This window comes from Neofelis nebulosa, chromosome 13 (genome assembly GCF_028018385.1).
Source record: "Neofelis nebulosa isolate mNeoNeb1 chromosome 13, mNeoNeb1.pri, whole genome shotgun sequence".
Classification (NCBI taxonomy): domain Eukaryota; kingdom Metazoa; phylum Chordata; class Mammalia; order Carnivora; family Felidae; genus Neofelis; species Neofelis nebulosa.
Genome location: NC_080794.1, coordinates 90,467,684 through 90,480,959, shown reverse-complemented (window position 1 = coordinate 90,480,959; position 13,276 = coordinate 90,467,684).

The following is a 13,276-nucleotide window of genomic DNA, read 5'->3' as shown; positions in this document are numbered from 1 at the left end:
CACAAACACAGACAACTGATCTTTGACAAAAAAGAGAAGGCCATTCAACAGAGAAAGGGCAGGCTTCTCAACAAACAGGGCTGAAACAGCTGAACATCAGAAAGCATCAAGACGTAGACCTTATGACTTTACAAAAATTAACTCAAAATGTACGATAGACATAAATATAAAGGGCAATACTATAAAATATGGAAGAAGACATGGAAGAAAATCTATACGACCTTCGGTTTAGCCGTAGGGTTTTAGACAACACCAAAAGCATTTGACTCATGAAAGTAAACAATGGATAAGTTAGACTTTATTAAAATTTAAAAACTCTGCTCTTTGAAAGATACTATTAAGATCATGAAAAGACAAGCCACAGACGGGAGAAAGTATTTGCAACATATATCTAATAAAGGATGAGTGTCCAAAATATACAAAGAGCTCTAAAAACTCAACAATGAGAAAACGACCCAATTAGGAGCAAAATATCTACACAGACACCTCACCAAAGCAGATACGCAGACGGAAAACAAGCCTGTGAAAAGACGCTCCCACATCCTTTGATATTATTGAATTACAAATTAAAACAACCATGAGATACCACTAAACACATTAGAATATCTTTAGCAGTTTCTTACAATGTCAAACATAGTCTTACCATAAAATTTAAGGTCAAGCTTTTAGGTATTTGCCCAACTTATTTGAAAGTTTATGTCTAAAACAAACAAACAAACAAACAAACAAACAAACAAACAAATTGGGAATGTGGGTGTGACAGCACCTTAATTCAAGATTGTCCAAAACAGAAAGCAATCAAGGTGCCCTTCAATAGGTGAGTGGATAAGCCAACTACATACATCCAGACAATGGAATATCATTCACAGATAGAAATACATGTGCTCTCAAGACACAAAAAGACAAGGAGGAACTGTAAATGCATTTTGCGGGGTGAAAGAGGTCAGTAAGAAAAGGCTACCCACTATATGATCCCAATTATATGACATTCTGGAAAAGACAAAACTATAGAGACAGAAAAAAAAAAAAAAGGTCAGTGGTTGCTAGGGTTTTGGGAAGGGGAGCAGACTGAATGAAACACGGGATTTTGAGGGCAGTGGAATATTCTATATTCTCTAATAGATGCAGAGCTTTACAGAACAAAGAGTAATCCTCAATGTGTGCAAATTAAAATCATGATTTAGGGATCCGAAGAAGGTGTGTGGATGTGACAAGAGGGTCTACCTGTGTTACACATGCAGGAAACGACCTCACTGAAGGTGGGAAGGGAGGCATGGATGTAAGCGACATGGGAAGTGAGTGGAATCCGTGAGACCACAGACACAGGAGCGGACTTCACGTGAGCGCTGGGCTGCGCCTGATGAGTCTGTGTCCCACAACACTCACCGGCTATTTAAGCAATGTTACCTGCGCACGGTGGGACTGAACAATCGGGGCACTCAGTGACTGGCTTGTCTTTGTGAGGAGGGAACCCCCACATGAGAAGAGGAGGTGGCTAGAATGATTGGTGAGGGAACAACGGACTAGAGTTTCAGACATCATAGGAACATGTGTTCCATCTCACGTGGATGCGGATGTCTGCAGTATTTGTAGACGTGTAGACGTAGGTGAGGATACACACATATGTTTCCTCTCTCTGTCAGCTGGAGGCCCAAAAGAGATGATGTTCCAGGAGCAGCGAGCACACCCCATACCCAAGTCTTTGTTTCTTTTTTTAATGTAAAAATTACTATTTTATATTTTTAATCTTTAAAAAAATTTTTTTAGACTTTTTTATTGTATTGAAATCCAAGTCAATGTACAGCGTAATAATGATTTCAGGAGTAGAACTTAGTGATTCATCACTTCCATAGAACACCCGGTGCTTGTCCCAACAAGTGCCCTCTTTAATGCCCTTTACCCATTTAGCCCATCCCCCACCCACCTCCCCTCCAGCAACCCTCAGTTTGTTCTCTGTATTCAAGAGTCTCTTATGGTTTGTGTCTCTCTTTCTAATACCATCATCTATTACAAGGAATCGAGTTTCCTTGGAGGAGTGGATGAGTCCATGGAACAGGACACACACAAGATCAGCCTGAAGCATCTCGTAGTGCCAAAAGTAAGGAGATGTTCGGAAAAAATTCGCAGTGACTTGTGTTATGGACCAAGTGTTTGTGCCCCCCCAAGTTCACATGTTGAAATACTCCCAATACAATAGTATTGGGGGGGGGGAAGTAATGAGGTCATGAGGGTAGATCCCTCATGATGGGATCAGCACCTTATAAAAGGGACCCCGGAGTGCTTTCCACCATGTGAAGACACAGCAAGATGGCCGTCTATGAACCAGGAAGGGGGCTCGTCATCAGACACCAGGGCCATGGCGCCTGGGGCCTGGATGCCCAGCCTCCCACACTGTGGGAAATAAGTGTCTGTTGTGTGAGGTGGGCAGCAGACAGCAGTCTTGCAGAAGCGACCCCAGTGGACAGACAATGGGGTTGGCCAAAGGGACCAGGCACCAAATGAAGGAGATCCCTTTGTCCAAACCTTGAATAATGGAAGCAGTAAAACTGAGTAGTTTGAAATTATAATCCGTCCCATAGAATCAAATATTCATGTGTTCATACCAACGTAAAGGAGTGTGTCCGGGGGCCGTGTTAGCAAATCACCACAGACTTGGTGGCTTGGAGCAACAGAGGTGCATTCTCCAGTGTTCTGGAGCCCACGAGTCTGAGATCAGTACCACCTGGGCTGAGACCAGGGTGCTGTGAGGCCACTCCCTCTGCCCAGGCTCTGGGGACGGCCTCCCCCAGCTCCCGGTGACTGCCAGGAACCCCAGCCTTCAAGGCCAGCACCTGCAAACGTGCCTGGGCCCCGTCATCACGTTACCTTCCCCTCTACACGGCCCCCACTCCGGAACGGCAGGCTGCCCAACGTGACTCCCACACAAAGAGCACAGCATGGAACGGAAGGAGAGGTGACTTTGCAGCAAGAAGCCCGACAAACGCCAGCCCAGCTGGGTGAGAGGCAGCTCAAACAGTTGTGGATCACGCTGACAGCGTGTGCCCTTCACCACGCTGTGACGAAACGGCACTTTGCCTCCATGGTCTCCACCCCCAAACTCATAATCCCAGTCTGATCATGTGAGAACTCCCAGGCAGACCCTAATATAGGGGCACACGGAAAACACCTGATCAGTACTCCTCGAAATTGTCAAGGTCATGCACAGTAACTAAGCAGAAATGTGGGATTGCGGACGGCATCCTCGTATAGAAATAGGACTTTAGGCCAAGACTCGGGGAGTCTGAATAAAGTGGGTTTTAGTTAATGAGACGTTTTCGACATGTTTTCATCAGTGGTAACAAATGTAGTAACAGAAGATGTCAGTTACAGGGAAACGGCGCCCTATCTGGTGTGTGGGGGGCCGCAGTGATGTCTTCACATTTGTCTGTGCAACTAAAACTGTTTTAAAAGCAAAGTCAACTTATGTCGCTGTGTCTGAGCCCCCTCCCCGCCAAGGAGCCGTCTCAGGGATGGTTAGCGCAGTGAATTCTTTCCCTGTCAGATTCGGAGGCAGGCAACCAGCTATCCCGGCCTATAAACAAGCCTGGCTCACTAGAGGTCGTCCAGAAGTGAGCAGCACTCAGAACTGTAGAGCCAACCATTTGGCAGTGGTTCCACAATGTTCTAACTCAGCCGAGTGCACTGTGCTGTCACCCACAGCGTCTGGTGCTCGCCCCCTCCTCAGCCTGCACCTCTGCATCTCGGTGCGGGAACACCTCCGCCCACCGATGGAGTCCCTGAGCTCAGAGTGAGGGAGGGCGTCCCGTTGGCCACAGTGCAGACTCAAGGGCGGGCCCCATGCCACCCGGGTCTGGGCCTCCCGCTGCCAACACAACACCAGGTTTCTTCGAGCTCAGTTGCCTTTCTGCAAAATGCAACCTCACCAAGCTGGTGTAAGTTATGCCCACGGCACAGATGTGGGCATATGTTAAGTGTTCACAGTACATCTGAACTAGTTTTGTTTTCCTTACATTAAGAAGAACATGAAGCTTGGCTATAGTTTGATTGTGCAGCTGGGCCCAGAGGATTCCGTGGAAGACACGTGTTCTCTTCCGTATTTACCACGAGCCAATGACCTGCATGACTTCGAGGACAACGATGCATCTGCCCTGGCACTGGCCTGGGGGGCAGCAGGGAGGGGGCAAAACTTTGGGTTGACTTGCTATTTCCTTCGTGCATTTCAGACACGTGATGAGGGTGTCCTTAAGGATGCTGGTGACTCTCTTGAGTGTGTGCTGGGGAGGAGACAGGCAGGTGGAAAATTCTGTACCGGTCTGGGCCAGAATCTCGAGCACTCTTGCTTCATTATGATCACCCAGGTTGAGTCTTCTCCTTAATTCAGCAGCACAATGAGGGGTCTCTGTCGCTCCTCATGATAGTTTGGTAGCCACCCCACCAGGGCTTTCTGCCAGGCCACTTGCTCAGCTTCATGGCTCCCAAGGGCTCCATTTCCCCTCACCCTTCAGGAAACTCCCCGCTAGATTCAGGTCATCGTTCTGTAAGGGACCCTAAGTGACCCCGCATGGATTCACACACTGGGTCGCTGATTTTCTTCGTCCATTCGTGAGCAATTTGTTGACAGCCTCAAGTCTGCCGGGTCCCGGGCTAAGGAGGGGACCTGGAGGGATCAGACAGAGCAAGGGGTGAGGTGAGGGACACAGCCGTGTCCACCACCCACCGGACACTTAGGTTTAACAAAGTAAGTGTGATGTCCGGCTAAAAGCAACTGTCTGGGGAGAGTTCATTCCTGTGGGACATGAAACCCGAAGCTCCAGTCCACGCAGCATCCCCCCTGAGCCCCAGCCAAAGGAGCTGCCATCTCAACAGTGACACAGGAAAAAATGATGTTGAATACAGCAGAAAATCAGGAAGGCAGAGATATAGCTTCCACATGAGAGAAAAATCAAATAAATTGTGCCATTTTGATGAAACGTCTCAACGGTTGAGACAGACAGTATTTTTATGGTGCTGCAGGTGCATTGTAATTGATCAAAAAAGTCCTTTCTACATGGAAAGCTTTCAGGTCCATATTTGATCTGGACCATAAATCATGTCAGTTGTGCCTCTGGGTTCACATGCCTGATGGGGGGAGAGCATTGAGGACATTTCTGATGGATTTGCTTACTGTTCTCGAGTCTGGAAGTAGCCATGGGGCTGGCAGAGAAGCCTCAGGTGTCATTCACACATCACATCCAAGGAGGCCAAGGCCAGCTCCCAGGGTGCCTGGTTCAAGGCATCCCAGGTAGGAACGTGTGGGAACATCCCTGAGCCGGGGGTCTCTGAGGGGCGTGGGGCCCCGACAACACAGTGACCAGCAGACCAGTGTGGGCCCTGCTCGTTGGCCTGGTCTGCCCATAGGGGGCTCTCCACCCATGCAGACCCCATTCACGGAGCCCACACTTCCTTCCACATGAACTCCAGTCCAGCATGGAGACTGATGGTTGGGTGCATGGTTCTTTCACTAGAGCTACCCATTGGACAGACCAAAGGCGAGGAGCCTTGGTCTCATTGTGCCAGAACTTTCCTCTGGGTCAAGTATCCTGGGAGCAAAGTGTTAGATCCTGAAGGCAAATTCTTTGGCAACTTTAGGAAGGTTCACTCTCCTTAATCCCATGGCTCCACAGGCCTCCAGCCCAGCTCAAGAGGGAGGGAACATTCACGAAAGTTCAATGATGAACCACCATCCATATATCAGGGTGACCTACAGATCCTGTCTCCCTAACCATAGTACAATCTCTACCCCCCAGGTCACCAAGACAGCTTTTCCTGGAATAGTTCTTGATGTCTGGCATTTCTGAAGTACTTTTTTTTGAGGAGTTCCTGATATTTTAGGGTCCTCACCACCAACTCATCTGTCCACGTTGTAGGCATCCCCAACCATTCTCAACATGAAACTTGAAGTCCCTTGTCACTGCTGGCAACATCCAGCTGCCACGTTCATGCAACCGGTAATTAGCTCATTCATCCATTTGACTACGGTGCTTTGCATCCAACTATGTGCTGGACGCCGTCCTGGGAACGAGGAGCTTGAGAGTAAATCAGATGAGGCAGATGCCTTCGCCGACCCTTCTGGTCAAGGAGGTGAAGGCTGTTAAGAAAATATTAAATAAGATGAATGCACGCATCCCACAAACAAAAATAGGCACACACCTTAATTTTTGAGAAAATCTATGAGCGGTGTAATCAGGAAGAGGGCACAACGAAAGAAAACAAAGCCATGGGTGGGGAGGCATCATAAAGGATGGAAAGAGGGGACGTGAAGTGGGCAATCTGACATCAACAACAGCAACAAAATGAACCCTGCGGTAGGTTTCTGATTAGAAACACAGAGAACTTCAGCACGATTCACTCCAACTCTGTTTTTTTCAAGGCTACCTGGGAACCTGGAGTAAAATGAGGCAGTTCAGAGAGTCTCACGGTGCCCTCATTGGGAGAGAGAGAAAGAGCAGAGGCAGGAGTGCAAGGAAACTGCTTGTCCCACAGCCCCCGGTGGCTGTGTCATAATGTCTGACAACACCCGTGGTCGTTTGCCTTCAGTGTCCAATTACTGTGCCCCCCAGAATGCCGAGAAGCCCTCTGTACAGGCTCATTTGCAGCAGGGAGGGAGAAAGGTGAGTGGAAAGACACGATGTGGAACTGGGAGGAAACGCCAAGCACGGGAAGGTCTGCATCCCTGTCACATGCTCTCAGACCTCACTCTACACACCCACGTGACAGGCTCCCATCGTGAGGCCATCAGACCCCCCTGAAGATGAGTAAGCAAACAGTCTGTCTCTGAGAGGCTGCTAACCCACGAGGGGAGTCCTGGGCTAAGAGCCAGGGGACCCAGGTCGGAGCCCTGCTGCTGCCAGTTCCCAGACAGTGGTGCCAGTGGCGTCCCGGATGCCTGTGCAATAGGAGAAGAGCACAGTGACAGCTGCCCAGCAAGTCTCAGGTATTTGAAAAGCTGAAACATGGTCACGATGAGTCATGATATCCGTACCTACATGCTCATGGCCACTGCTCAAGGGGGACTCATTATGTGTCGGGATATAACAGCTCAGCAAAGCGCACAAATCCCTGGTGGCGTGGAGCTTACATTCTGTGAGCAGGCGATGCGGACTAGACATGCACACGCAGCTCAAATATTCAGAGGAAGAGCTGGGACCGGGACCCAGCTGCTCAGTTGTCAGCCACGCCTATGTCCTTGCAACTCTGCCAGGTTGCTTGGACAAGAGTTTGGGGAATAAATTATGTAGGATGGAGGGAATAAGATAGCAGAACACACACGGCAACTGCACAGCCTCAGGCAAACTCAGGCTTTCCTTGTCCACCGCCAGAAGACACAACTGACCCCAAAGCGTGCAGCGCGATGAAACCCACAGAAACAGTGTAATGGGGCAAGTTCATGCTTCTAGAGCATCAGAAATTTGGAAACAAAGCCGAATAGAAGCCGCAGAGTCCAAAGCAAAGCTAAAATGTCCATAGTCAACGGGGAGCCATGGAAGATCTTATGGCAAAGAATGACAAAAACTGAGTTTGGAGGAATAGCAAAACCTTTCCCCAGTAAGACTATCACAATTTGAGAGATTATTTCTAAAATAACCATTTAAAGTCTCGGGGCGGGGGGGCGGGGCACCTGGGTGGCTCAGTTGGTTGAGCATCTGACTCTTGATTTCAGCTCAGGTCATGATCCAAGGTCATGGGACTGAGCCCCGAGTCGGGCTCCATGCTGAGTGTGGACCCTGATTAAGATTCTTTCCTCCCTCTACCCCTCTCCCCAACTCATGCTCTTGTTCTCTCTCTCTCTCTCTCTCTCTCTCTAAAGAAATAAAAAAATAGAAAATATATATTTAAAGTCTGGGAATCCCCCTAAAGGCTGGTTCAAGGAACAAATCAAAGCACACCTGGTGGAGGGCCCAAAACATCACTACGAGCAGGGAAATAAAATAACCAAAGTCACAGCAACAGAGAGCAAGTAACACTCTCCAAAAAACACCTCCTGAAGGGCCAGGCCCTGGGCAGTGTATGACCCCCCCTTTAATATAGCAGTGCTCGCAGGTGCAGAGCACATAACAAGCTTTTAAAACTCATGAGGGACACAAGACTAGCCAAAATGATGAAACGGAAGAATTCTCTTCAAAAGAAATTCCAGGAAGAAGTGACATTAAAGAATTGATCAAAACAGATTTAAGCAACATAACTGAACAAGAACTTAGAATAACAGTCATAAAATTAATCGCCGGGTTTGAAAAAAGCGGAGAAGACAGCGGAGAATCTATTGCTATGGAGATCAAGGGACTAAAAAGTAGTCACGATGAATTAAAAAATGCTACAAATGAGGTGCAGAATGAAATGGAGGCGACCACAGCTCGGATTGAAGAGGCAGAGGAGAGAATAGGTGAATTAGAAGATAAAATTATGGAAAAAGAGGAAGCTGAGAAAAAGAGAGATAAAAAAATCCAGGATCACTAGGGCAGAATTAGAGAACTAAGTGATGCAATCAAACAGAACAATATCCGTATCACAGGAATTCCAGAAGGAGAGAGAGAGAGAGAGAGAGAGGCTAAAGGTGTACTTGAATAAGAACATACAGCAAATGGAGGAAGCTTTATCCAGTGAAATTTATTAAAACTCAAGTGTGCATGGAAGAGTCTCCAAGACAAGGTGTATGTCAGGACATAAAAGAAGCCCCCCAAAATTGATGAGGGATTAAATCATACAAATATGTTTTCCAACTACGACAGACTAAAATTGGAAATCAACTGCAGAAAGAAATTTGGTAAGTTTACAAAGGGGTGGGGATTAAGTCACACACTCATAAATAACCAGCAGGTCAAGGGAGAAGCCACAGGAGACGTTAGAAAATATCTGGGGTGAGTGAGGAGGAAGACGTAGCAAGGCAGAGCTCATGGGTGCAGGAAAAGCAGCACGTAGAGGGAAAGCACTGCCGTGACTTCCTGGAATCCTGGACTGCCAGGGGCAGGCGGGGAGGACTGAGCTTGGTTGTCACCGGCAGGGACCGAACGGGAGGCTTAGCTGGGACAGAAGGGGGTTCTCAGGGATGACGACAGAAAGAATGACCAAAAAATAGTTCAGAGGTAGAAGAACCTGGATGTCCGTCAAGTTTGCAGAAGCCTTCCCACAATCGATTCTTAGGGGATCAGTTAGCTTATTGATTATGGAGAAATGTGTGTCCGCTACGAAAGTTTGGATAAATATTACGGTAAAAAGAAGTGGACGGCAGTTTCTTATAGACTTAACCAAACCCTTACCGTGTGACCCAGAAATCCTGCCTGTAGAGGGTTCACATAAGAGAAACAAAATATGTGTTCACGCAAAACCTGCGCAGGAGCACTTACAGTGGTTTCATCTGTAACCGTGGAGGCGGGAGACGCCCCGGATGTGATGGATAAGCAGGCGGGGACGTCCTGACGCTCCACCACTGACCAGTGAAAAGGAACGAACTAGGGATAGAATCGGAGACGTGAGCAAACCTCAAACACATTTTGCGAAGTGAGAGAAGCCAGACTCCAAATAGTACATGTGATTCCGTTGATAGGACATTCCGCGAAGGGGGAAGCTGAGGACCGGAATCAGTAGTTCCCAGGGTCGTGGACGAGGAGACAAGCCGGGAAACCGGAGGATGGGGGGGCGGGGGCCGTGGCTGCACGCACTTACTTGTAAACCCTCACGCAACGGCACCCCAGACCATGGACTCACTGTGTGCAAAGAATACGTCAGTAAATCTGGTTGGAGCCAAGAGAAGAAGGGAAATGCAACATAACTCACCCCAATACCGTTCTCCTCATGCATCCGATTAGCAAAATGAAAACTTGGCACAGAAGGAAAACAGCAAAAAGTTCGAGTGCAAATACTAGGCAGCTGGCTGCTTTCCTTAGGGTCAGACTTCCAAGGAAAACAGGTTTCCTGAAGTATTCAAGCGGTGCTCAGCAGTGGGGAACCCCTTCAACCTCATGCAGATGGAGAGAGTCAGGACGGAGTGTAGACACAGACCCAGAAGGGTGTGACGGGAAGGACGCAGTCCTGGGTTTCACAAGCAGACCCCACGGCACCTTCGTCCTGAAAACGAAACCAGGAAAGATCAGACCCTGTTTAAAATGCACCCGGCACACTTTCCCCGGCCTTGCCCCGGCTGGGTAGCGGCCTCGGGGTGCCTGCGGGCCCTGGCCGGCGGCCCGGCACGTCCCTGGGAACCTCTCCACGCGCAGGGAGGGACTCACTTCTGTTCAGAGCCCACCTGCTGCTCTACGCTGGCAGCTTTGTGTGGATCACGCGGCCAAAACCACAGAGAGGAGCGTCATGCTGTTGGTGCCACCCCAGCGGGTGGGAACGCCCACGAGCCCAGCACTGAGTGCAGGAGCAGGAGGGGCCGGACCAGGTCCCTGACATCCCCACACCTGACCCCCAGCCTCCCGCGGAGGCAGGGCAGGTGCACAGACGTAGAATCTCCCGAGAAACACAAGCCCCACGTCACCCTGCGTGGGGGTCAAGGATGAGCCTATTCTCCACCGTCCCGCGGACCGAAGGCAGCACCTGCCAGAAGGCTTGACAACGTGGCCAAATCCTCAGGCGGTAGACGGTGCAGCCACTGGAATGTGGGGCCTGAAACCCAGCGCGGGGGGCTCCCGCGTGCTCTGCTGCCTCCTGGGCCCACGGGACGGCGTTTGCCCAGAACAGCGGGTGACGAGCGACGCTTGTCATCCAGGTTTTGCTGCTCCGCTCCGCGGATCCCTGGAACACGGCACATCCACGGCCTTTCCACAGCCGTCAGTCACACGCTTCCCGGTGATGGTTTCCCGGCCTCGACAGGAGTCAGTACTTCCCCTGCAGGAGCTTCGCAGTCAGACTGGGAACTCCCGGATGTCAGGGGCCCTGCTCTGTCCTGTCCAGGTCCTTCGGTCCATGACTGAAGGGCTGTCTGTCCTGGGCGCCCAGTGGCCTCTCAGAGGGAAGGCTGTGACTCGTGAGCCCAAACCCCCTGACGGCTGATTCTGGAGAGGGTCTCGGTCAGAGGAGGCCGACCTCCGAGGCAGGAACAAGCAGTCCTAGGTATTGGGGATTCAGACAACAGAAATATATGCCTCCCTCACTCTTTGTGCATCGTGGACCAGCCGGGGGTCTGGCATCCTGACTCCTAGATCCCGGGAAGGGGGTCGGCCAGCGGGGGATCCAGGCAGCCTGCCATGGCCCTGGCAGGAGTCACAGCTGAGAACTGAGCCTGGGGCAGGGAGCAGAGCCAGGCTGTGGGGTGTGGGGATAGGGTCACTGTCAGGCTAACCCCTGTGGAATCGGTCCTGAATGCCTGGAGCCCATGATGAATATGAGCATCCAAGTCAGCTCAGGCACAGCAGGGGTGAGGGGGACAGGTGCAGCAGGGGTGAGGGGAGGCAGGCACAGCAGGGGTGAGAGGAGGCAGGCACAGCAGGGGTGAGGGGGGCAGGTGCAGCAGGGGTGAGGGGGACAGGTGCAGCAGGGGTGAGAGGAGGCAGGCACAGCAGGGGTGAGGGGGGCAGGTGCAGCAGGGGTGAGGGGGACAGGTGCAGCAGGGGTGAGAGGAGGCAGGCACAGCAGGGGTGAGGGGGGCAGGTGCAGCAGGGGTGAGGGGGACAGGTGCAGCAGGGGTGAGAGGAGGCAGGCACAGCAGGGGTGAGGGGGGCAGGTGCAGCAGGGGTGAGGGGGACAGGTGCAGCAGGGGTGAGAGGAGGCAGGCACAGCAGGGGTGAGGGGGGCAGGTGCAGCAGCAGGGGTGAGGACAGAAGGCACAGCAGGGGTGAGGGGGGCAGGCGCAGCAGAGGTGAGGGCAGAAGGCGCAGCAGGGGTGAAGGAGGCAGGCACAGCAGGGGTGAGGGGGGCAGGCGCAGCAGGGGTGAGGGCGGAAGGCGCAGCAGGGGTGAAGGAGGCAGGCACAGCAGGGGTGAGGGGGGCAGGCGCAGCAGGGGTGACGGCGGCAGGCGCAGCATCAGGCAGCGGAGGGAGGAGAGCAGGTTCCAGGAGAAGCACCAAGCCAGGCTGCAGAAGCCTCACCGGCCAGGAAGAGGCACTGCTGGAATTAGACTGGGGAGGGGGCCCCCCACAGTCCCCCCTTCCTCTGTCCTGCCCTGACCCCCCTGCAGCTCCGTCCCCATGAGACACCTGCAGGGAAGCAGGCTCTGCCCGGCTCTGGCCTGTGCAGGTGAGCCGTGTGCAAGAGAGGCCACCGGGGACAGAACGGCTGGGGTTACCTTCCGTGGAACAGAGGGGTCCCCCAGAGTGGGAGCCCAGGGGGCTCAGCCCTGCACGGTCACAATGGAGAGGACTGACTTGGGTCGGGGAGCCCGTGGTCCAGCGGCTGGGGATGTGCTCAGGGTTTGGAGCCCGGACGGAGGGAGAGCCGGTCCTGCCCCAGGATATTGTATCCCCAGTTTACCAGTTTCAGAGGATGGGAAGTGCAGGCTTCCAGCTGGAGCACTTGAGGTCGTCGGGGAGGAGTCAGCAGCTCAGGGAAAGCCTGGCTTTAAAGGGTGTGAAAAGCCAGGGTGAGGGGGGCAGAGCTATTGAGCTGCAAGTGGGAGATCCGTGGGCCCAGAAGCTAACGTGTCATGTCCCCTGCGTGGAAGCTGGGGCAGCCTCCTAATGGAACAGGAGCCCTCATCCCAGATTCTGGGCCCTCCTCGGGGGCTCAGCCGTCCCGGCCACGTTCCTTGTGACAGTACAGCGTGTCTGTGGTCCCCCTGGTGCTCTCCCTGTGAAGGAGGGTCGTGTGCCGTGCGGCCGTGGGGCCGAGGGTCTTCCTGCCCCATCAGACATGAGTTCCGCAGGGGACAGACACCCCGTCCAAGACCCTGTGGGCTCTGTCATCTCGACAAGTCGGCGACTAGAGGACGATAAAGTCATACTGCCCATCACGGACTGGAGACTCACGTGTTTTCGTCACGTCACTGTGCTTTGCAAACTGTTGTTTCAAAGCCTTCTCCAGCAGACAAATCCCCCGCCCCCGACATAGTTGCTTAAGAGATTGTCTTAACCGACTGTGATACGAAGTTGATTTATGACAGAATGGCGTTGGTGCAGAAAACCAGCCATTTGAGCACTAAAATGAAACTCAGCAAAGTTCATGCTTTCCGACTCGTCGTCCCTCAGGAGTTCATGAGTAAAGAGCTGGCTCTTACATTCACGATCTCCCAAATCCTACTACAGACTGGCTTGTTTGGGCTCAAGGTATGTTCAGGACTTAAAAATCCCCGTAGAAAATGGT